Raw genomic sequence first — 27,195 nt, forward strand, 5'->3', positions numbered from 1 at the left:
GTTAAAAGCTGAGGCTGCAAAGGGGCACTCAGCACACATAAGGACAAAAGAACAGGACAATACAAACAAAATTATACTGGCCATGGGGCCAGTCGCCAGAGCCTCGTTAGTCTTAAGTCCAGGGTGTACTAACGTGGAAGTGAGGTTGACATTTGGGTGTACTACGTGGAAGGTCACCCCTTACACCCCGCAGTCGGAGTTCAAAGCACAGAGTCTTAGACCGCACCGTTACGGAGGAGGAGAGTTGTCATATTTTGTTTCTTATAAATGTGACAATACATGAAATATATTACGCACCAAAAATTAGTGTAAAAAAATAGCCGGTTCTATACGAGATTCGAACCTTCGATCTTCACTCAACTAGGTCTCTATTTTTAACAATTTCCCATTTTCTCACTCAATAACCTTCGTTGAACGTCTGTCTTAAAGAGTCGTTAGCAATCTTGTATACCTTATTAACCTATCTGCTGTCTATCACAAATGTATTTTACAACCTGGAGTAGATTTTGATGTCTGCAATTTAGACCTTGACTTTCGTGGTAAGTAATTCTCTACCGTCTACTATAATAAATAAATCGAAGTCTACATATCTCATATTTTGTAAATGCGAAATGTCATTGTTAAATGTTACAAACTATTTCTTATTCCACCGTTAGTTCCAGATTTAGCCACAGCATTCTGGAAAGCAGCGTCAAACGTGTTTCCCACACTTCCAAGGTCAGGTGAACCCTTATCAGTTGTATTGGATGCCTGTGAACATGTTACTTCATACGTCATGGTACTGTGGTGGATTTCTTCCCCTTCCCCTTTTACCTTGAACGGTAGTAATCCCCGACTGGGCACGACGAATCAATCACAGAAAAGCAGACTGTCTAGTAAATCGCATGCCATGTATTATTTCAAGCTCCTAGGTTTTGGAAAGTGAAATAAAAGAAAGTATGTAACATTAATTCATAATTGTTGACTTCTTTGGGTATTATTTCATGACTCTCTTCTACTTACTCCAAAGAAACTTTTGTGTACTGTTTTCAGTAGATCAATAGGTGTTTTGAAACATCTACTGTGTTCAGATTTTCAAAAAGATATCAATACAAAAAAATAATAAGGGGGTATGAAATTAATGTTCTCGTCCGTAGTCGAGCGGGTTAAGGCGTTCACTCGTCTTGAGATGGTTCGCTGCGGGACGGCGTAGGTTCGAATCCGGCTCTGGTCGGAATTTATTCGGCCTACGTATAGGGCCGGTGTCAACCCACCATCGTGAGGAAATTGGGAAGCTCCGAGTGAGTGAGCGTAACCTGGTCAAGAAGACCTACAATAACGGCTGGGGGTTCGTCGGGCTGATCACCCGTCACCCCAACACTGGTCTGAGACCTCCGCGCTATAACAGGTGACGGAGGAACAGTGTGGGAGGGAGACCAGCAGTCGGTAGGTAAGCCAAGACCCTCCAAGGTGCTGTAGAGCTGTGGGTTATTATTATTATTATGAAATTAATATTTACAGCCAAAATATTAAACTTAACATATTATACACTATACTGAATAAATTAATTTCACTTGCAGTTTCTCTACTGTACTGGTTTCAGTAGATCAGTAGGTGTTTTGAAACATCTATGTTAAGATTTTTTAAATTTGAATTACAATTTGTGTGCCTGAAAACTTAGGGTATTTTACACCCGTCACGCTATACGGGGTCCAGCCCCTTATCATGACAAAAATAAAAGCGTGTCTGAAAACTAAAATATCCTTACCTGGGTTAAAAGCTGAGCCTGTAAAGCGACAGACAGTCAGCACAAACAAGGACAACACACACGCAGTCCTACAAAGATTATACTAACAGTAGGTCCAGTCACCAGAGCCTCGTTAGTCTGCAAAATGCAGTTCAGGGTGTACTACATGGAAGTGAGGTTGGTTTAAATTTTAAATAGATATAAAAACAAATTGTTAGTGAGGAGGAATAAAAAGTTATATTTACAGCTAACATGCTGAGCTAAACACACTACAAGGGTGTAAGGGATGACCTTCCACGAAGTATGTATACCCAATTGTTGCTTCCACGTAGTACACCCTGGACTTCAGTTTGCAGACTAACGAGGCTCTGGCGACTGGCCCCATGGCCAGGATAATTTTCTGTGTTGTCCTGTGTTTGGTCCTTGTGGGTGCTGATTGCCTCTTTACAGCCTCAGCTTTTAACCGAATTCAAAATATTTTAATATGTTAGTTACAACACGACGTTACAGTTATGTTACTTTAGTTCTGGTAAGGGGCTGGACCCCGTATAAAGTGACAGGTGCAAAATAGCCTAAGTGCTGATGCACCCAAAATTTTGAATTCAAATTCAAATTCAAACACACTACATGCAATATTACATGTAGTACTGAAGAGAATATTTCACTTGTAGTTCCTCAACTGTAATTACACATTATGCCTACTGAAAGTGTTCAGTAGGAAATCATTGATTTTGAGTAGATTTCCGAGAGACACAGTAGAGTACTACAATTGATAACAGTAGATTGTGTCTACTGTAAACAGTAGAAATTACGTAGGTTTATAACGACGATGAGAATGAAACAGAGGTAAAAACAATGATAATGAAATGCAGAAGCGACCTGGAGCAAACAGGAACGTAGAATGTCTGGCAGCGAGACGCAAGAGTTGATCAAGCGATTGGAGCGTCAAATTTAGCTTAGAGCTCATAATTGATATTTCTACATGAGCTCAACATACAAGTTACATACAATGAGAGAATTGAATTGAGTTTACATCTCACGTGATATGAGTCGAAACTATTGTTGCACATTGAACTGTGAAGTGAATCAATATTCAATTCGATTAACTAGTGAATGGTGATATGCTGAGATTTTGTAACGAGATGTGCCAAATGGCTGACAGTATAATAACTTATGGACACATTGATTTAATATATTTCAACAATCTTATAACGTGCGATTTTGCATGAAATTTTATTACTTGAATCTACATCACTTCATTGCAAAGGCTACAGGGCATTTTATGGGTTGTAAAATTCTGTGTTTGATTCACCGTTCGGTTAACTCTGCGATTTTTATTTCTTATTAAACCGAAAAATTATTTATTGCATTTTACTTATTACGAAAATTCGTATATTATTTGCTTTGCGAAATGTAGAGAATATATTGATTTTCATGCTTTTTACAAGAATACAACTATGCATGGTGAACAAAAAATAATGTAAAATAAATACTATTCACAAAACGATGTCAATAGTATTTATTTGTCTTGTTTCTTGATAATTTACCTAAAATAAAAATGTATAACTTTCGCTGTACATGACATTTCGTCGAATATGACACATGGATCATTTTTATGCAAATCCTAGTAAAATGATGAGAAATTCAAAAACATATTCTGAAAAATTATTTTCAAAAATAACATTGAAAAATCATTAGAAAGGAGTGTTATTTTTTAAAAAAATAATATAACATTTTTTATTTCTTTAAATTATTAATTAAATACAATACTTAGTTGCTATATATAATAATAATAGGGGTAATCGAACAGAAGTCAAACCTATAATCTTCGGCGTGTAATACTGATAGCCTATCACCGAACCACTTTACCATCATAAAAAAAATTGAAGTTTTTTTTTCTCGGAAATTACTGGCTAGTGCACGCTGGAACCTTGCCATACGAATATCTACCCTACCACTACAAGAAGCCACATCACTACCTCAATTTTCGAAGCTGTAGCCTCTCCATGTAAAACGATTGCGTCGTAAATATAGTAGATTTTGCTTAAATGTTTTGTGACATTCATACCACCTTTATTTCATTTGCTACAAAGGAGCGTTTGGGTGTGTTGTTTATAAAGAGGCGGGTGGGGATTATATTTCTAATGCATATTGAACGAATTGGTCTTAACTCATAATCATGCCATAACAAGGAACGAACTCGTGGGGTAGTGGTTATCGCACTGGGTTGTCACTCTAATGGTCGTAGGTTCAAATCCCCACGGTGACAAAAACTTTTCGTAAGCTTTATTCGTTCCCATTGTTACTATTTGAATTAGTCTTCTTTGAAACTAACAACGAAAGATTATACAATTAACTCTCTCTCTTTCAAAATGGTAATATGAGGACAGGTTTCTTATTATAAGCATTAGAAATTTTAGTGGTCTCAACGCATCTAAAATCCAAAATACTAGATCGACGTTATTTTCTACTGAATTCTAAATCCACGTTATACACAGATAGGCTAATGGGGCCTGGACCTACAGTTTAAAGTGAGATACGAACCACTGTGTGTCTCCACTTGTTATACTGCACTGAACGCAAAACAAACAGCTCCCCGCCCCCCTTTTTAAAACAAATTTACATTAAATATGGTATTTATAAGATAATCATCATTGATTTGATTGTTTTTATTACTGAACGTCAAATAAAACATTTTCCACAATCACCTCTTCGTCCCATCTCTCCCAATATCTTTCTGTCCCTCTCTTTTCCCCCTTCCCCACCCCCCACACACATGTATCAAAATAAATATTTTCTTAGGTTTGTATGTGTATAAATATAACATTAAATACCCCCAAAAATACTATTTATTTTCTACTTTCCGTCACCCCTCTCCCACTCCCACAACCCCTCATTATTATTGGCGTTCGCCAGACCAAGTGGTAATGTATCGACGTCTTGTAATCAGTGTGTCCTTTTCCGAGTTCCAGTCAGGTCGCATAATGTTTCAGATTCCAATTTAAATGTATCCCGAGTCGTGATTAGCCTATGTGTGCAAAAAGTGATGTTAAAACGAAATATTGACCTCAATAATACAAGTTGTGTATTTTATTTCAGCTGTGGTTCCCTCTTTTCGCGAGAAATAACGAATTAACCTAATCATTAACTCAACAAATAAAAATGCATCTCTAAATTAATTAATGAAAACTGTTATTACACCCAAACCACTATTTTATCGTAAATGTAAATGAAATGTCATCTCACGTAGTGAAAACAATGTGAAAATTGTTCAAATGAGTGATATATGATTGTCAAACACATACATGAATACATTATATTAAGTTCGTGAACTATAATTGGGACAATTTAATACTAATTTGAAACGATTCAAGGCAATTAAAACGACAAAGTAAACTTTTGCGCAATCTTTCTACCGATTCGCATTATTGAAACAATATTTAACCAATGGGGAAGTTATCTCATATTTAAAAATGCTGCATTTGTTGAACTTCCTGTGGACAAGACCGTGAGTCACGCCTCCTGCTCCTCCGAATCGAACTTCACTCTGATTGGAGGATCGTATATTTCACAACACTTCCTTGTTTCAGAGCTACCAACATAATTTCGTAAGACGTTGGACTTAGAAAAAATCCATGCGACAGATTTTTTGAACATGACTGTACCAATTTGTGATATCTCTTAATTACTTGTGTAAAGTCTTGATGATTGATATTGTATAATGTAAATTATATAGAATTAAAAAAAGTGGTTAGCACATCGCGCTGCGACGCTAGGGGTCCCGGGTTCGAATCCCGCTCGTGCATGGTTGTTTGTAAATGTCCATTTCATCCTCATCCCATGGAAGGCAACGCCTAACCACCATGGGTTCACCTTGCCCAGCGACCTTCCGGCCTTCCGGCAGACAACTCATCATCATATATATATACATACATATATATATATATATATATATATATATATATATATATATATATATATATATATATACTGTATATTATATATTCACATACGGACTGTTCCAAGCTTACATGTATAATATATATATACGTGGGTCGTTCAATATATAAGTTTCCTTATGTTGTAAAAAAAATATTTTTAAGATACATTAGAAAACTATACATACATGTGTAGGAGGACCCTTCCTCACTTCTCCACACAATGCCCATAGAGATTCAGGCATTTGTCCCACCGTTGCACCAATTTGTCCATACCCTTTGCAAGAAAATCAGGGTTCTGGCTATTGAACACTATTCTCACATTCCGCTTCACTTCTTCATGTGTTTCGAAACGGTAACCTTGCAATTCAGACTTTAACACCGGAAAAAGATGGAAATCACTCGGCGCTAAATCGGGGCTGTATGGAGGGGGGGGGGGCAACCGTTCCCACGCCAATTCTTCAATTTTGTGTTGTGTTTGCACTGCCGAGTGGGGGCGAGCGTTATCGTCAAGAAAAATGACACCAGCTGACAGGAGACCTGGTCGCTTATGTCGAATTGCCTTTTTCAGTTTATCCAATGTTTGACAATAACGGGAAACTTATATATTGAACGTCCCTAGTATATAAAGTGCAGCACTTACTTCTATACATGAAACAAAATACGAGTACGAGAACCACTTATACACTTACGATTATAATGCCAGACAAAAAAAATAATTTTCACATTACAAAAACGCATTTATAAACTGACCAAAAAGGGTGATTTTATACAGGCATCCAATTATGCAATTCGTTACCACATAATAAGAAAGACACTGGGATATTCACAATATTTATCAAAATTTTAAAGAAATATTGTTGAAAATACCATATATGCGATGCGATTAAAGAATGTAACGGAATAGATTTATATACACTGTGCGAATTAAGCTTTTTGCTTTGGGGGGGCGGATGGCCACTGTGGCATATTTGTGATTTCATTTCGGGATGAAATGAAATCACAAACATAATAAACATCTCGTAGCCTTACAAGATATAAAATACTATTGTTTAGTTCGAGAATTATTAAGACTTTCAACTTGCCGTTATTCACATAAAGTATTATAGATAGTGAGTTTTTCTACAAAACTACAATTTTTTTTTTTCAAAAATAGAGTTATTAATATATTATTGAAGTTTGCACTACTTGGAACATTTCTGAAAAAAAAAACGGAAGTTGATAGGTGCCACCGTTTCCGAGATATATCAAATCAAAAATATCCAATATGGCGGTCGTCATAACGCAGATGGCAATTGACTACTCGATTGAACATATTTTAAGTAGTACAACAATTAATTCTACCAAGTCTCTTGCTTTTATTAAAAAGTCAATGATTCCGGACTTAACCGCCGGACTGTGATAAAGAGACTTTTTTTTTGGTACTATCCTCCATTTGGAGACACATTTTATGGTGTTACCTTCATTAAAATACATTAAAATGTACAGGGTGGCTCAATAAGTCACTTAACACCCTCAGTACAAGGCCACTGCGGCATGGAATTTGAAATTGGTGATGACCAATGTTTATGTTCAGAAGGAAGTTCATAAACAGAATATGCGACCCTTGTCATCTGATAACTAACTTTGGACAGAAATTGCTTCACGACGTTCCCATAGCGTTCTGGTGTTCCTCCCTATTGAAAAAAACTCTGTAAAAAGTACCTTCTTCCATAAGCAAGGATGAAAAAACCTGTTTATTTAACAAATCCAAGTAGCCCTAAGCATTTAAGGTGGAAAATTGATGGAAAATTGACTAACCAATCGTGTTCCACTCAGCACGTCACACCATTAACTTACCAACACTAACCATTCAGCTTTGATCTGTCAAAAATGGGTTATCAGATAAAAAGCATCGAATATTCTGTTTATGAACTTCCTTCTGAACATAAACATTAGCCTTGTCACTGTGAAGGACTTTTAATTCAATGGAAGCGTCACACTGTAAATTGTTCGCGACAACCATTCATAATGAGCAGCTCTTCATAGCTGTATCCGATTAAAATAATGTGCAATGGCATGCGAACGTCTCTCCCTAGACGTCACTTTGATCTCGATGCATTACGGATGAGCTAAACAAATTTTAAGGCATTTTTCTAATACCTCGAAAAGGAGCAAATTGGTACAAGAATTCAGTCATAACTTTTTCCTGGTTAAAGATACGTCGAAAAAACCTTCACCATTGCATTTCTCGTGAAATTCTAGCCCATTTTGATATGTCGCACGACCCCCTTCCCATTTAAAATTCTGAAGTTGAATTCAAGATGGCGGACATTAAGATGGCCGCTGACCGTGTGGGTGGTGTGGTTCCCCCTTGGCCTGATAAAGATTGGTCATCACCATTTCCATGTTGCGCGCTGCAGTGGCCTTGTACCGGTGACTTATTGAGCCACCCTGTATATCGTTTTAAAGATTATAAAATAGGCTACAACTTTTATTCGAAACAATTTCTTGTCATTTAATTTGCTCAAAAGTTACAAGGCAAAGACTTTAAAAAGTACTAGAAAAAATTTCACTTTTTGAAGACTATTTTTTAAATTACGGCAAAACCGCCGACATTATCGATTAATTAAACAGAATCTTTTATGTAGCTCATCTAATGAGGATTAATACTAAAAAAAGGTTACCTTTCTACAACGATTGATTACGTAGATATAGGTCAATAATTGAGAGTCTGCGAAATTGATGTTGGGGGGGGGGCTGCTGGGGGCAGGGACTTTTGAGACTTTGCAGTACTAGTAGTGTTCTAACAACTGGCCAAAATTCAGCTTTAACGGAATTATTCCAGACATTGGCTTTTTTTGTCCTTCATTGACTGAGCTAATTGGTTGTAACCGAGGTCACAGAATCTTATAACTAGAGCTACGATTTTTATGACCTAAAAATCACCAAAATATGCAAAATAAAATATCTTCTTATGACCTAAAAATCACCAAAATATACAAAATAAAATATCTTCTTATGACCTAAAAATCACCAAAATATGCAAAATAAAATATCTTCTTATGACCTAAAATTTTACAAAATATGCACTATAATTTGAAAAATATGCCCTTATAACTGTGCTGTTTCAAACATTAATATCTAAATGCTGAGATATTTTCACAGACGTACTATTTTTAGTTCACTTTATGGGTCCTGAGTTGCAACGCACATTGAAAACTTTCTCTAAATTTTGAAATAAAAATGAAAAAGATTTTGCTACAGTCCAAAGAAAAATTATCGAGTAAACATGGGAGTAAGAACGAATCCACTTCGAAAATGACTGAATATTTCTTGAAAATGCGAAAATATGCTGAATATGACCGAAAATTCATCAAAATATGCTATATCACGCAAAAGTGGCCAAATATGCCAAAATATGCCCTTAAAAAGCGCCTTAACTTAATTAGTTTCTTCATAATAAGACTTTCTGTGTGTTTGGGGAACACATCACCCTTACCAAACATTTTATGCTAAGTCATGAAAATTCTAGCCCTACTTATAACATTTACAGGCTATTTAGAAACACTTAACATATTTACATACAAGCTCATATACAAAAGGATCTATCGAAATAATAACACCGAAAACTCAGAGAGAGAGAGAGAGAGAGAGAGAGAGAGAGAGAGAGAGAGAGAGCATTCCCTGACATTCGCTACGAGACACGGCGGAAAGCGACCCGGCGTCAGCGCTTGTCTTTCCCGGTGAACGGGTCCGCGACAGTCGCACGCTACAGTCTGTTTCTTTCGCTCTCCCTGCCTTCGCTGTCTTTCCCTTTCTTTCTGTTGACGTTGCAGACTGACGCCAGTACAATCCTCCCTCGGAAGTTGTGTTGTGTCGGGTCCGTGTGTTGAAGACTGTGGCTTAATATGACACCACAAAAGTTTACATTACAACAAAGGATTTATCTTGTCGAGTGTTACTTCGGAAAGAGGAATTGTGGAGAAGTGCGACGACGTTTTGCAACGAAATTTCCTGGTGTTACCGTTCCACATACGACCACCATATTAAACCTCGTAAAAAAGTTTAGAGTAACAGTCAGTTCTGAATAAGAGTGGAAACAAAACCCCACGTGTACTTACTGAGGAAAAACTCGATTAGATAGGACAAAGGTTAGTACAGTCTCCTCGGAAATCTATTCAGCAACTGCCCATACAGCAGACGAGACATTGAATTTGATAAAGGAAATTTTCGAGGACAGGGTTATTAGTAGAGGATTATGGCCCTCTAGGTCACCCGATTTTTCAGCCTGCGAATTTTATTTATGGGGAAATCTAAAAAATAAAGTATACAAAGACAATCCGCACACCATCCGTGAGTTAAAAGACAGTATTATACGAGAAATCGGGAGAATTACAGTAGACGAACTTGCACGTGTAAATGCCTATTTCCTTCGGAGATGCCAGGAATGTGTTGCAGCAGAGGGACATAATTTTCAACATCTCCTGTAGTCAAGGTTAGTACACATTGTGAAAACTGTAATTTTAATAGCCGACTCTAGCGACTGTCGCTGACCCCGTTCACCGAGAAAGACAAGCGCTGACGCCGGGCCACTTGCCGTCGAGTCTCGTAGCGAATGTCAGGGAATGCTCTGTATATATATATATATATATATATATATATATATATATATATATATATATATATATATATATATATATATATATCTGTGTGTGTGTGTGTGTGTGTGCGTGTGTGTGTGTGTGTATGTGTATATATATATATATATATATATATATATATATATATATATATATATATATAATGTGTGAGGGGTGTACATACACACAGAGGTTGATAGAAAATAATGTAAAGGGAAAGGAGAAAGAGTGATGAAGAAGACACCGAGAGAAAAAAATCTTATTTCCCATGACCACCAGAACGGAGTCCAACTTGTCGCCAAATCACCATATAAAAATAAGGCAGAGTTCCTGCAATGTACAGTTATCTACATAAACATACGAATGAACAACAAATTTATACATTCTTTTGAAAATGAGGTTACTAGAAACCACCCACAAGCACTGATTTAGAATTGCCTGGCAACATAATCTTACCTTTGAGAGCGAAGATTAGCATCAAAAATAGCAAGAAGCACCCAGCTTTCATAGCAATTCTGCCTTCTTAAAGTATGAGTTATCCTGAAAATAAATTAAAGAACTATGAATGTCTTTCACCCGCATAGCTTCTTCATTCGTTGAGTAGGATAACTTAAGTGTTAGCTTTTGATATTTACTTTCTGGACTATTAACATAGTTACTATGCAGTTTGAAAGCAGAAACATCACTATATTTTTAAACATTGTATCTACTTGGCATGTTGTAATTTAAGAAAATTGTGATTTCGTTTTGAGAGGTAGGATTTTTTTAGGGGGGAGGTATGAAAATTATCATGTGCGTGTGTGTGTTACCAGTCAATAGACTAAACAATTGCCTTGCTGTTCTCAATACCGTAGAACATTAATTCTAATCTAGGTCATTAAATCTTATGATAACATCAGTGGCGGCGATTAGGGGGACAAGGGGGCGGGGGTCAGGGGCCCCCCTACTTTTCGCCACTTTTGCTCCCGCACTATGCTAAGCCTTATCTACAATGGGAAATATACTGTATTTGACCCCCAAGTTTTGGCACCTTGCACCCGGTTTTGGAATCCAATCGCCGCCACTGGATAACATTTACAAGTAATTTAGAAACACTTACTATATTTACATCCTAAGGGAAACCAAACTCTCACATAGAAAGAGATATGAAACTAGTAACACTGAATACTTGACCAAATAATATTTCCAAGTTCAAACGTAACGTTCATCATTAATATCTGAACCTCGCACTGCAGTTATTTGGATTCTCTATAGTTTCGCTAGAAAACATAGGTTTACAATATAAACAGTCATGATGACCCGCACGATAATTTAAATCAACAAGACCTCACAAAACTGTTATACTATAAGAACAAAAAGACATTAGTGTTTCGAAAAAAGTGAGTGATATTCAACAACAATTTGGAACATATATAATAGCAATAGTACCTGAACTCAGCAACTTTTCATCTAACTTAGTTCATCTAACCTGCCTACACGTTTCTTGTAAACACTTTAATACATGTAAAATATGAGCACTGTGCCACGAAATCTTAAGCTGAAAACAGCCTGCTGTTGGTGAAGCGAGGTTGGTCAGTTACAGAATGGTGTCCTTTAATCCACAAGGCTGCATACTTTTCGGCAGGTAAGTCTTTGATGACTGAACCATTAATGGACAAGAATGATTTTTCAATTGCGTTCCTTACATAGCTAAGAAATGGTTTACGATATGCGTTCAACTCAATTTGAACTCAATAAAACATCCTTTGCAGAGATAAAATAATGTTATTTTGCTGGGGATATTTTTTTTTTGTCAGGGGGGATATCTCCGGCACCCCCTCCCCTGTTAATTCGCACGCTGTTGTCAGAGGCCTTCCATGAATTGTATAATACTTAATTTGTAGCGTGTTGTGTATAACAAGGAGCTTTACAAGGCAGAGATAAAGGTTGTTTCAACCTGAATTCACTGAACGCACTATAGATAAGTTGAATGGGTATACTGCCTAGATCCTAGACCCCGACGAGTAGTCCGATTGACAGAAGTTTGGGTGGTCACAAAGTGGGCGTACTCCCCCTTTATTTTCGACACTACGATGCTGGTAGTTGGATATGAACAAATACCTGTGTTATTGATTAACCACCTGTGGGACTTCTTGGAGGCCCTACAGAACGTTATTGAGGGGAACGTCACCGCCCGGAAAAAGGTCTCATTCACACTTGCATCGCGAAGTGTGCCAAAATATGGCGCAGAGTTCGGCCGTGCTACGAAAAAGACTGTCTCCATACTGATGTTCCGGACACTTAAACCATCAGGTATGTGTTCATATCAAACATTCAACCATAACGATCGTAGTGTCGAAAATAAAGCGGTGTACGCCCACTTTGTAACCACCCTGTACAAAAGAACTACAAGGATGACCACACCTCCCCTTTCGAAAACGAATATGAACACATTAATTATTATGTAATGGGGGGGGGCAGGAATACGATAATTTCAAATTCAAGTGGTGTTTTTTTGGGGGAGCAGCAGTATTATCGGGGTAATATGCCCCATGGAAAAAATATCTTGCTTGTCCCTTCGTGGAAAAAAATCTGAGAACGTCCGTCATTAGGGGGGCCAATTGCCCCCCTTGCCCCCCGTGCGCACGCCTATGGTTGAACTAATTGCTACATCGTAACGCGTGGCATTCAGATTTGGCGATAACATAAAATAATTAAAAACACTAGATTAGTAACAATTAATTGATTAGAACTTACTATTCTCTCGCCAGTGGGAATACTGGAACCGGAATATCCTCAGTGTGTTAGGATTTTAAAGGATTTGGTACTACTCTCTCAGAAACCCAACTTTGTTGCTTTTGTGATTATACTGGATGTTTCTCAGTAGGTGTCAAAAGTAATCTATGACCTCTTTTTCATAGACCTACATGTTTATTCACAGAAGCTTCTATCATGAACCGTTTGTTTTCGCACAATTCTCACGATGTGTCTTCTACTTGTTGGATCCGCCTTGTACCGTTACTCAGATTTCAAACACTGAGTTTCACCTATCCTTTAGCAAGTTTTGGGGGATATAAGGAGTGACGTTCTCATAAGCCACCCAGTAACCTCACTTTCCCTTAGTACACCCTGGTAACTTCATGCAGGCCTACAAGGCTCTGGCACCTGAACCCACGGCCAGGATAATCCTCTGTGGGGTCGTGTTCTCCTGTGTTTGTCCTTATGTGGTCTGAGTGCCCCTTTGCAGCCTCAGTTATTACATGTGTGGAATATTTATCATCAGAGAGAGTATAGTTTCATTGTTGATAGTAGTCACGACAATATTATTTTTATCATTGATTGAGGTCTACCCGATGGCGTAGTGGTAACGTCGTCGCCTTGTAATGAAGGAGTCCCGGGTTCGATACCCGGTGGCAGTGGTTCGGATCACACTTTAAACTGTAGGTTCAGTCCCGATTAGCTTTTATGTGCATAAAGTGGACTCAAAACAACAAGTTAATCAATTGATTGAGGAAGATCTTAACATACACTTTTCTAGTTAGATTCATGTGTTTTATTTTGTTTTGTTAAGGGGCTTATTCCCATATTGCATTACGGGTACAAATAACCATAATTTTAAAATCAATCAATCAAAGGAGACTCAGTTTCCATATGAAAAAAAAGGTAAAGTGCTCCCCTGTGCTTAGCACCACGCCATGAAGGCGTATAGGGGGTTTGGGGGTAACGCCCCACACTTCCTTGATCCGGTCGTGAGTGGGGGTGATGTGATCAGCATCACGCCCCTGACCGCCTTTACCCCCCAGGGTTTCCCCCAGGTACCCATGTTATACGACGCTGGGTGGGTGCCGAGGCCGCTTCCATTGTTAGAAAAGTTCCCGGATTTGAACCAGCCGGGGATCGAACCCGGGACCTTTAGCATGGTAGTCAGACGCGTTACCGACTGAGCCACCGCGGCCACATGAGGTGAGTTACATTTATTTAAATTTATCCTTATCTACTTATATATATAAAAATGGATGGACGTGTGTATGTGTTTGTTCCGGCATAACTCTCGAGCGCCTGGAGCGATTTCAACCAACTTGGTTCACATATCACTTGCAATCTCGAAAGAAATACTGTGGAGGTAAGATACCCCCGGCACCCATAGGGGTGGGGGTTGGAAGGGGGTGACATGTAAAAATATTCGAAAACGACCAATATTAGTGTGGAATCCATAGTTGTCGGGGTCGCTAAGATGAACAGTGACTCTCCAAGACACCCCTGGCACCCCTAGGGGTGGAGGTGGGAAGGAGGTGACATGTAAAACGACCGATATTAGAGTTGAATCCATAGTTTTCGGGGTCGCCAAGATGAACAGTGACACCCTCAATGCAATTCAACTCCAATACACCCCTGGCACCCCGAGGGGTGGGAAAGGGGTGACATGTAAAACGTCCGATATTAGTGTGGAATCCATAGTTTCCGGGATTGCTGAGATAACAGTGACACTCCCAATGTCGTTCAACTCCAAGTTCATTTTACACTATAGTAGTTAGAATTCATTATGTTCCTGTCTAATAGAAGATTGGGATAAATGAATACCCGGGCAACGCCGGGCAATCAGTTAGTATCTTATAAATTAGTTTAGTAACAATACTTTGCATTTGAAAAGAAACATAAAATTTACCTGGACGGTTATCAACAACCGGCACAATGTAGGAACTCGGTACTTAATCGGATTTTTAAGGTAAGAGCAAACTTAAATAATGTCTCATCCACACTCATGTGTCGCCATGAGGGTAAGAATAAGCCTGTTTCTCAGTATGTTATTTTACATCGTTTTTTAACCTCCTGGATTAATCGTGAGGTTTGTTTATACCCATACTTAGGTAGACGGTCCTTAAGAGACGCATTTCAAAGAGTCATGCCTCATTCACCCAACGGCGTAGTGGTAACGTCGTCGCCTTGTAATCAAGGGGTCCCGGGTTCGATACTCAGTGGAGGCACATTGGACAGTAGTACGGATCCCACTTTAAACTGTAGGTCCAGTTGCGATTAGCCTGTTTTTGCATAAAGTGGGCTTAAAACAACAACTCACGCCTCATTCAGAGATACCATCAAAGTTCGATATATAAATCAGAAAAAGGAAAGTCCATAACTAAATTCCATGAACTTGACTGTCTTCCGAGTAGACCCTCAATTTTCATATACGAGACGTGACTTTCTCACTCTTATGAGCTTCTTAATTTTACAGATAGCTCTTTGTATCGTATCGAAACGTCTGTTCTCCTTATCGGTTCGATTTCTAAACGGAGGTGTAGATCTCACTGTCATTCTTATTTCCATAGTTGGAGGGTTACGTAACGCAAGAACGCGATAACTGTTAATGCATTATTTCTTTCGTACTTTTGAAAACCTTTTTAAAAAACTTTTTTACCCTTTCCCGACCATAATTTTGCACCTTAAATCCTTTCCCTACTGATTAGCATAAGGGTATAAGAATATATGGGTTTGAGTTTCCTCGTTCGAAGCATGGATTTTCTGTACATCTTAATGACAAGTATTGTATATTAACATGCAATATTAGTAAGACTTTATCCATTGCCCAGTGCTTTTAAATGTACTTATCCCAACACTACATTTCGAGAGAGCAGCTCTTATCTTCGAACCTGCGACAGACCTGTGATTTGACTACAAATCCTGGGGCCTCTCCGTTGCTGTAGCGTCGTCGCCTTGTAATCAATGATTCCTGGGTTCGATACCCGGTGCAGGCACATAGTGGTTCGGATTTCACTTTAAACTATAGGTCCAGTCCCGATTTGCTTTCTGTGCACAAAATCATTCTCATTCACATTGACTACAAATCTGGTGCACCAACCAACGTAGTGTTATAATAGTATACTCGTAGTTAAATGTACTAGACAATGGGTACAATTAGCATTGCATGGTCTGCTCAAGAATGTTTTGGTTGTTCCTTCTTCCGCTTCATCAATTCATTCTCATCATCACAATTACTCTGAATAGGCAAAAAGCAATATGAAATGAACAAGATTAAAACATAGACGCTAAGGTCGTTAAGCGAAAATGTGACAGGCTATAACTAACTCATCTGATTAATTCGTTTCCATGAAGATTCTGCTTGTCTGACGAAGAAAGAAGAAATACGTATTATACACAATTAGGCTAATCGGGACGGAGCTGCTGTTTGAGGTGCGGTACAAACCAGAACCTAAACGCACAGCCCAAGATGTGCCAACTGATATAATGTTAAAATTCGTAAACTGATAATGATGTACTTTTAGTCTTATCAAAATACACACAAAAATGCATCAAAGGGTACTTTTATCAACTTCTGTTCCGTGAGATTCACTAGGAATCAGGGTTGTCATGTTTAAAACAAAAGTGTTTTAAACAAATTGTTTCGAACGTTTAAAACACATGGCTTTGTTTTTTCACAAATGTTTAAAACATTTAAAACAAAGTGTTTTAAACATGTTTTTCCAGACTTGTTTAAAACACATTTTGATACTTAATGTTTGATAGTTTGTGGTTATTTGCCTGTTTTGTAACTATGCCTTTTCAATACGTGTCATTCTGTTTACTGTGTATAGAAATCTGTTCAGTGGCTGAAAATTTATATTGAATTAACAAGAAGCATGTCGCGATGAATACCCGTGGGTCACATCTAAAATACCTGGCTATGTTGTATTTTTTACAGGTGTTTAAAATATTTTTAAAGTTGAATACTACTTGGATGAAACCGTTTTGTTCCTAACTTAACACACTGCAAAATGTGCACATTGTTGTTAATGTCAATATTTAGTTGCATTCATAATAAAATGTATTATAAAAGAAATAGAGTAACTACCACCATAGAGCGAGGCCTGGCAACTGTGGATTAGTTGAAGCTTCTCATTTCCGTGTGCACGAGCGAAGATCAAATTTTAAACTCGGATCGGGAAAGGATCACTGGAAAATTCCATTGCACGAAGACTGTTCAACACTTGATCGCGATCTAGGAACATCAAAACGAATTTATCTTCTGATCGGCCATTCGCGACCGTTTTTGTGTCTGATCCTGGTTCACGATACTGACGCTTCGACTGCAGGCAGTTGTTTTTTAATATCAAAAGAGCGGAAAGTGATATCGAGGGCGTGCAAACGTTAGAGATGTTGCATGTACAATGCTGATAATTCGAGAACTATGTAAATTAAAAACTGTCAAAATAATAATATAATTTGTGGTTCTGGGGTGCAAAGTCGTAATGTTTATAAATACTGTACTTTCTATCCCAGAACACAAAACACATATAAATGTCATATATTACGTGCAAAGTAAATTAGAACACAACAATGTTTACGATATTGCTACATGGTGTTGGAAGTATGATTGTATAACTTTACGAAAATACATGTTACTGGCTATTTGCACGACACGACAATAAATCTATAAGAATTAAGAAATGAAAAATTCAAATACTTACCACAGTACAGTAATAATAGAAATAATAATATATCTTTATTTGAGCGGGCGAGGTTCAGCGTACGGTGTTCTCTCAAAATCGAATGCATTTCTTAAGGCATTAAAGTCCCGTAGAAGAAGGTTCCATGCTTTCTCCTTCTCCTTTTGTGTTGTGCCGTCAGTTCTTATTTAATATTATTATTTTTTTACACTCCACTACATCCTTGTACATATTGACAAGGTTGATTAGTACATCTCTCAAAATCAGAGAAATCAGAATTATTTTCTTCTCCTACATTGATACTTTAACACATCACATTACTCTATGGGGTTCTTGATTGTCAGTAGATATAAAACGGGCATTTAAAAACATCAAGTGTCATGTGCCATCGGGCACTTGTTATACAAGTGTCATGTGCCATCGGGCATTTAAAAACAAACCGGTTATAACTGGTTATACAAGTGTCATGTGCCATCGGGCACTTAACAAGTGCAATCAGGTGACCCTGTGTCGGGATGTGTCATCTTGCATCTTGGAACATGCATGTTAGAACATGTTATTTCCCAGTAGGGAACAGTGCATCTTGGGCTAAACTGGTTATAACTGGTTATACAAGTGTAACTTGTCATCGGGCACTTAAGAAGTGCAACTTAAGGCTATGCCTACCCCTCTGCAAGAGGCCACCCCTCTGCAAGAGGCCACCCACACTCACTTCCGGTCCACTTCCGGTCCACTTCCGGTCCACTTCCGGTCTACTTCCGGTTTGCCTACTTCCGGTCCACTTCCGGTTATACAGTGTAACTTAGAATAGACAAGATTGGACAAGACAGGACAAGAATAGACAAGATTGGACAAGACAGGACAAGAATAGACAAGATTGGACAAGACAGGACAAGAATAGACAAAATTGGACAAGACAGGACAAGAATAAACAAGATTCAACAAGGCAGGACAAGAATAGACAAGATTCATGAAGACAGGACAAGAATAGACAAGATTGGACAAGACAGGACAAGAATAAACAAGATTGGACAAGACAGGACAAGAATAGACAAAATTGGACAAGACAGGACAAGAATAAACAAGATTCAACAAGGCAGGACAAGAATAGACAAAATTGGACAAGACAGGACAAGAATAAACAAGATTCAACAAGGCAGGACACAATATTACAGGTTAGGACCAATGCAAATAAGATTGGACAAGACAGGACAAGAATAAACAAGATTGGACAATTAATAAACAGAAATTTTGATTAGCTAAAACAAACAAAGTTTTGATTGGCTGAAGCAAGCAAGGTTTTGATTGGTCCGACAAAACTATATAAATCAGTGCACAGTGCAGATTCTTCACCATTGCTGGATCGGCAGTGGAACCCACAAGTGGGGGGCAGAACCTGAACAGGCTCCACCAAAGTATAGGAGACTTGAAGCATATAATTTGGCGGAATAACCCAAGTAAGGTCATAGAAACAATATACACTGATACAATAAAAGCCAATTTTTGGCAGGGGGGCCAAAGTGGTTCCTAAATACAAAATCTCAAGAACTAATTGACATAGAGCTATGCAGTTTTTTTTGTCTGCCTGGTACTCAAGTGCTCTATCATTGTAGACTATAGTCGAGAGCCCCAACTCAATTTTCTTCTCTGATTCTTGTTGTTCTATAGCTGGTCTAGGAGGTTTTTTAAGTGCTAAAGGTGTGTGAATATAAAGCTCTGTTCTTAAACATTGTATATTAATAATTTATTGCCTGAAATTATACAATTTGAAAAAGAAACCTATAAAAATAAACATATACCCCAGTATAAACTCTATTTCATGATATTTGTTGTTTTTTCTATAATTTTTATTAACATAAAATTATAACAATTTTAGTTAAGTGTGAGTTATTCCAACAATTTTTTTTAATTGTATATAAATAAACAATAGGTGAAAAAATGAGTAACAAAAGAATTAGATCAAACCAAAAACAAGAAATCTTGTATAGAAATGAATATACTACAACAGACATAGATGATGATCTCTCAGATATTCCAAATTTTCTGGCTAAACTGAAGCAAAAAATTATAGATGCAATTCAAAGCATGCTTTTGAAATGTTCCCTCAAAATATACTTCACTCTATCCTCACTGTATATAAATCCTCGTGGTGAACAAGAACAATATTCTCATTGTACCCGTGTGTCAATTTTACACCGTGATGATATCACTTGTTTGAATGATATTTATGATAAAATGTGTGAACAACTTAAACTAAAACAACAAGAATTTGAAGGCAGAGGTTCAGGATGGCGATTGTGTAATACTGATCATAAACTTGAAATTAAATTAGCTCGATATACTCCCCTTGGTGGTGGGTCTAGTTATATTGAGCTGCCCAAAAAGATTAGAAACAAACATGCTGTGTTAAATATTCAAAATGAAGATGATATGTGTTTTCTTTGGTGTATTATAGCACATTTTTATCCAGCACCAAATAATAAACATCGTGTCTCTCACTATATGAAATATTTTGATGAGTTTGAACAAATAATGTTTGGTATCCAATATCCAGTAGGTATTTCAGCTATCCAGCAATTTGAAAAACAATATGAACAGCACCACAATCAACCATTAGCTGTGTTTGTTTATGGCTATGATGAAAAATTTCACATTAATGTACTTAGACACCATCCACCAGCTAATGATGCACATATTATTAGATTGCTGTATGTTTCTGAGGGAAATCAAAAGCATTATTGTTTGATACAGGATCTCCCAAAATTAGTGAGAAACCAAATAACATTACATCATAATAGAATTACCATATGTGATTGTTGCCTATCAATATTTCATGGCACAAGTATGAAAACAAGAGAAGAACAATTAAAGGAACATATTGAAAAATGTTACCTCTACCCTTGTGTGACTTATAAGTTTCCACTCAAAACTATAAAATTCAAAAATTTTAAATCACTAGTGCAGCATCCATTTGTGATCTATGCTGATTTTGAGACAATACAGAAACCAATGGCAGTATGCCTCCCAGATTCAAATTCATCATACACAACACATATTGCTAAACATGTCGCTTGTGGTTTTGCTCTGAAATTGGTAAACACATATCACACAAACAGTCCACCCCCTTATATTTATCGAGGTGAAAATGCAGCCCAAAAATTTATCCAAACTCTTCGAGAGTGGGTGGAAACACTTGCTCCAATTTTACATAACACAGAACAGATGAATGATCTTACACCAGAGCAACAAGACCAACATAATAATGCAACACAGTGTGCATACTGTAACAATAAGTTTGATTCACATTGCCCAAAAATTCAACATCACAATCACTATAGTGGGGATTTCATTGCCAGTATTTGCAATCCATGTAACTTGAAAATACAGAGATACAAATTTATTCCAGTATTTATTCACAATTTGCAAAATTTTGATGCACACTTGTTTATCTCAGAATTGGGATATGATGCAGAGGATATTAATATTATACCACGCAGTAAAGACAAATATATCACCATAGAGAAAACTATTAGATTAAAAAATGGAAAAATTGTTTCTCTCAGGTTTCTTGATTCATACCAATTTCTATCTAGTAGCTTGGCAACTCTGGTGAAACAATTAACTGATAGTGAATTTGTTCACACGAAGAAATATTTTGGTGATGATAACATGAAATTGCTGAGGAGAAAGGGTGTCTATCCTTATCAATACATGGATAATTTTGATAAATTTAATGAGACACAGTTACCACCACGAGAACAATTTTATAATCATCTTCAAGATGAGGAGTGTAGTGAGGAAGATTATCAATATGCCCAGAAAATTTGGAATACACTAGATTGTAGAACAATGGGAGATTATCATGACAAATATTTGATTCTGGATACCCTCCTATTATCTGATGTGTTCGAGGCTTTTAGAAGTAGGTGTTTCCACATATATCAACTAGATCCTGTATATTATTACACAACACCTGGTCTATCCTGGCAGGCTATGTTTAAGTATACAGGAGTTGAAATTGGTCTTGTTGACAATATTGAACAGTTCATGTTTATTGAGTCTGGTAAACGTGGTGGTATAGTACAGTGTCCTTTGAGGTATGCAAAAGCCAACAATAAATATCTAGCTGATTACAATCCTGGCAAATCTTCTACATACATACTATACATTGACATGAACAATTTATATGGTTATGTCATGACCCAATCACTCCCAATTGGGAACTATCAATGGATGACTAATGCAGAACTTGAAAACCAGGATTTTCTAAATTGGGGTGAAGATCATCCAGTGGGTTGTCTATTAGAAGTTGATTTAGAATATCCATCTGATCTTCATGATGAACACCATGGATTTGCTATGGTTCCAGTTTCTCAGAAGATTCCAGGTACAGGGGAAACAAAATTGGTGTTATCTTTTGAAAACAAATATAATTATGTGCTTCATTATCGACTGTTACAATATTATGTCAAGCATGGTTTGAAACTCACCAAAATCCACAAGGGATTGAAATTTGAGCAAGAAAAATGGTTAGCCCCTTATATTCAAGAAAATACAAATCGTCGCATACAGACAAATTCCAAGGTTGAGAAAAATTTGTATAAATTAATAAACAACTCTATTTATGGGAAATGTCTAGAGGATAAAAGAAATAGGGTGAGATGCTCTTTGGTGTCTGATCCTAAAAAAATCCAGAAGCTTATTAATGACCCCACATACAAGAGCTTTAACAGCATCACTGATGATCTAACTCTTATTGAGAGGAACCCTGTCAGTGTAATATGTGATGCACCAATAGCTGTGGGTGTTGCAGTTCTAGAATTAGCTAAATTGGAGATGTATAAGTTCCATTATGATGTTATGAGGCCCAAAAATAATATTCAGATAGCCTACATGGATACTGATGCTTTTGTATATGTAATAAAAGTAGATGATTTATACAGTGATCTGTTTTCTATGAGAGAACATTTTGATTTTAGTAACTATCCAAAAGATCATCCACTGTACAGTGTTGAAAATCAGATGATCCCAGGAAAAATGAAAGATGAGGTGGAAGGGTCCATAATATCAGAATTTGCTGGCCTCAGGCCAAAAATGTACTTCTTAAAGATAGATGGCAAAAATGAAATAAAAAAGGCCAAGGGTGTGAGTCTAAGCTGTACTGCTAAACTCACAATAGAAGATTTCAAACAGTGCCTATTGAAATATGAAACCTTATTAATGTCAGCTCATCATCTTACTAGTAGATTGGATGGTGTCCATACCACTATAAAAAACAAAATAGCACTCAATGGCAATGATAATAAATTGCAAATATTAGATTGCAATGTTCATACAAGAGAGTATGGACACTATAATACAAGCAAATCTTGCAACAAATGTTCATCATAGATAGATGTAACTTAAAAATTGTTATATCTCCATCCCTAATTGAGCTAGGAGGATGGTTGATAACTTGTTAAACATATAGAAATTAAAATTGTTCTATTATTCTTTCATTCTTCACATCATATATGTATGACTTCTCTACAATTAAAATTGCACTGCATGTAGTGTTCTCTGGTAGTGCATCATGAAATTCACATACTATTTTAATATTAGTTCTATCATTTATAACTACTAATTTTCTTTTTGAAGCATTTATTAGAAACATTGGCCTATGAGCTATGAATTCATCTGGATCATAATACATATTCATATTTCCTTCAGTAACTCTCTTAAAAGCAGAGTATCCTTCATACAATTTTAAATAATCTCGATTTGCTATGTTCAAATTGTAATTTTCACGGGGAAACACTTCATTTCTACCATTCTTTAAATATATGTTTTTAATTTTACAGTCATCAAACTGGCTGCTGTCTTTTTCTTGATTGTCATATCTTGCTGTTTGGAACAGTACAGCTACAAACTCTGGCATGTCATATCTTAAAGATTGAAACTGTGTTGTAATATCATATTCAAAAAACTTGCCTTCTACAGCTTTAGATATGCACTGGTAAGTATAAAAAACTAAAGGAATTTTTGGATTCTTCAAGATGTTGGATTTATACTTGAGAGAATAATTTGCTTCATATTCAACAATTGGCATTCTTAGTTCCATGGACTGTATAACACATTTTGCAGCCTCTGGCAAGCTAGCATCATTTGCTGTACCATCTGCATTTAAAGTTTTGTACCTCATGATGGCATTGTTATCATTGGGTGCTCTACGAAATATGATGCTAAGACCTCCTTTCCACATGATCTCTTTGTAATCACTAAAAAATCCAAATAGCAACCTCATAGGGAACAACACTGTGTGAGATTTTGTTTGAATTTTTGTACCTGCTTCGAATCCAGCAGCTTTGTAGTAAGCACTTTCTGCTTTAGATAGTTTCAAAGTTCCTATTGTAGTGGATGTAATACCAGGGTAATCAATTCTGTCTATGACTGTGCCATGCTTCTTGACTTCAACTTGTGAGAACAAGAAGGGTACAAAGTTATTTATAAGTTTCACATTAGCAGTAGGAGGAAATTCTTCACCAGTGCTCTTCTTAACAATATCAAATTTTATATACAAATCTGATCTGTGTGGATGAATAAACCCATCCCCTGCTGTGATTTCAAACTCGATCTCTTTGTTGGGTTCATTGAGGTTTGCAAAGGTCCTCCTGTTTGGAGGGAAGGACTGTAATTCATAACACTCAATATTTCCAGTTTGGGTATTTATTTATATATTTATTTATTAAATATTTATTTCAATTACTGCAGTGGTATTGGCACCAGCAAAATCAACTATCTCATTCTTCTCATTTGTAATTGTTATCTCTATGTAATTAACTTTGTCATGTGAAACTGGAAAATAGATTGGTGGGATGGGGGAATAGAAAATTGGCTCCATGAATTCAGAATTTGGTTTGAATGTAGCTATAATACCTGTTTCCTTGTGTCTACCAACTGAATTTTCTTCAGCTTTGATAATCATCCCTTTAGCAATGTTGCAGTGAATGTTCAATGTCTCTATAGCCAAGAATTTTGGTATGAATTTACCTATGTGTCTAATACCTGGTTCTAGTTTGGTGTTGTTGGGAAATCCTAAAATCTCACCCATGCTAGACAGGTCTACCGTTTCTTGAGCAGACACAATCTCCACTCTGTGTGTTACAGAATTCTGAGATAGGAGTACACTGTTGCCAAGTTCTGATTGTAAAGTAGATAAATTATACTGTCCAGGGGGAATAACAATTTTCTCATTGCCCACAACTATAGAATTATTATAATTTGTTACATTTGGAATAAGATACATGCTGTAGAAAGCTCTGAGAGCTATGGATTTTGGATATATGATATCATCATGGAGATGTAGTTTCAAGATCGATGTCTCACTAGAAAGATGAAAAATTCCCATGCTTAATATACCACACAGCTTTTTGAAAATCTTCTAATTTGATGTTATGTATTTTATTCAAAATTCTGAGCATGGTAACACAAACATGACCACATATAATTTGATTGAAATTTTGTATACGCTCATCATTGTAATAAATGTTTACATGTTTTAAATAATTAATTAATTCTGTAGGGGGCACCCCACCAAAGGAGTCAAATATGTAAGCATTGTTATTCTGTTTATAATAGCATATCCAGTGTGTACCAATATTTTTGGACATATCCAAGTTAACCACACCACATTCTCGAGCCCCCCAAGAGGGGGGAGAACTATTTTTAGGGAGAGCGTCACTCATGAAAACACCTCTGAAATACTTAATTTTAAATATTTTAACTAAAGATTCAATATCTTGGTTGGTGAGTGCTTCTTCTTTTTTTTAAATTTTCTGAGAGCTTTGGATTTCATACCACTGAGTACCCTAGACTTTACACCACTACCCCCTCGTAGGGGGCTCTCCATAGCTAGATTATGTCTTTTCTGTTCTTCTAGTTCTGCTTTATTCTTTTTTGAATCTATTACAGTTTTGGCAATAGCAGCGCTCCCGCCAGCCAAGCTCCCGATAGCCCCTAGAGCAGCTAAGATGGCAGGGATGCTAAATATGAACCCACCACTATGTGATTTTTTTCTTCTATTTTGCAACCTTTTTAATTGTGATGAGCTAAGTAATAATTTCATTCCATTCCCTTTGGCTATACATTGTCTCTTCTTCTCTTGTTGTTTTTTAGTTAAAATTGGATTAATTTTTAAATTTTTAAGATTATGATATGGAATCTGGTAGACAACACCTTTAGGTTTCATGTTGTTTATTATTATTATTTAAGGGTATTTATATATATTTATATTACAAACCCCACCCTAACTTTTGTTTTGTATTCATAGCAATTGTTGTACCCAATGCAGTTATTTTTTCACCCAACGAAGCATCTCTGCTGGTTAATCTTCCAAATGCTGCTTCTTCTAATTTTTGATCAGCCACATGTCGAGTATCAAGATCTGCATGTCTATTGTAAGCAATGTCATGTTCCTTGCAGGCTGCATCGAGAGGATTAACTCCCTTATCTCCCCTCTTCAATCGCTTGTCAAGTTTGGTACCTGGACCACAGTACTGATAGCCAGGAACATGTACCTCAAATGGCAGTTTATTAATAATATCATTAACTAAGCCTTTACCCTCTGCCATGTTCCAGAATTTAGGTGGTAGAGTATTGATAATTTTAATCAAGTATCCTATGCCTTTAGGATCATTTGCAATAAAAGTAGCTAGCTTGTTACTAATCATATCTACAATACCCATCTTCTCATTGTAAAAATTGTTGTTTCCAGCATTCTCTTCCCCTGCTATCACCAACAGCCTGTCTATAAGTTTTCTTACATCATTAATCCACACAAACTCTTTAGCTAAAGTGTTATATTGCTTGATACCACTTCCAGTCTTGAGTTGGTTCCAGATGGGCTTGATAAGGTTCTTGTACTTGTCTCCACTACTTGATTTAACTCTGTTCTGACTAGCATCGTTGTTTTGATACAAGGCATCAGATAGTATAAGAATATCTGAATAACTTTGATAGTCTTCTTCAGTAAAATGTTTTGGTTGCTTCTTGGTTAAGAGCTCCCATAGACCAGGGGTACCAGGGTACCTTGACCAACTGTTTTCATCACCCAAATTGACTTTTATGTTGTCCCCCTCGAATGTCACTCTAGACTTCCCTATTTTCCAAACTGCTCCTTCATTAGGTTTCATAGTAGGGTACAGTCCAAAAACCTCATCTTTCTCAAACTTGCCTGTACTCAAATAATCTCTTGCCAAGGGCCCCAACTCAATTTTCTTCTCTGATTCTTGTTGTATAGCTGGTCTAGGAGGTTCTTTAAGTGCTAAAGGTGTGTGAATGCTAGATAAGGGGGTAGGAGGGAAGTCTGCATAGTTTTTAGCAGTGAGAGGCACCAAATCATTGATGAGATCTTTATTTTGCTCTGTGATGCTTTTAATTTCCTTACCAAGACCACTGATAGCATCTATAATAGGCTGATCTTGATGCTTGCGCTGCTCATAAAAGCCTCT

Source organism: Lepisma saccharinum, chromosome 24 (assembly GCF_977018435.1).
Source record: "Lepisma saccharinum chromosome 24, izLepSacc3.1, whole genome shotgun sequence".
NCBI lineage: Eukaryota > Metazoa > Arthropoda > Insecta > Zygentoma > Lepismatidae > Lepisma > Lepisma saccharinum.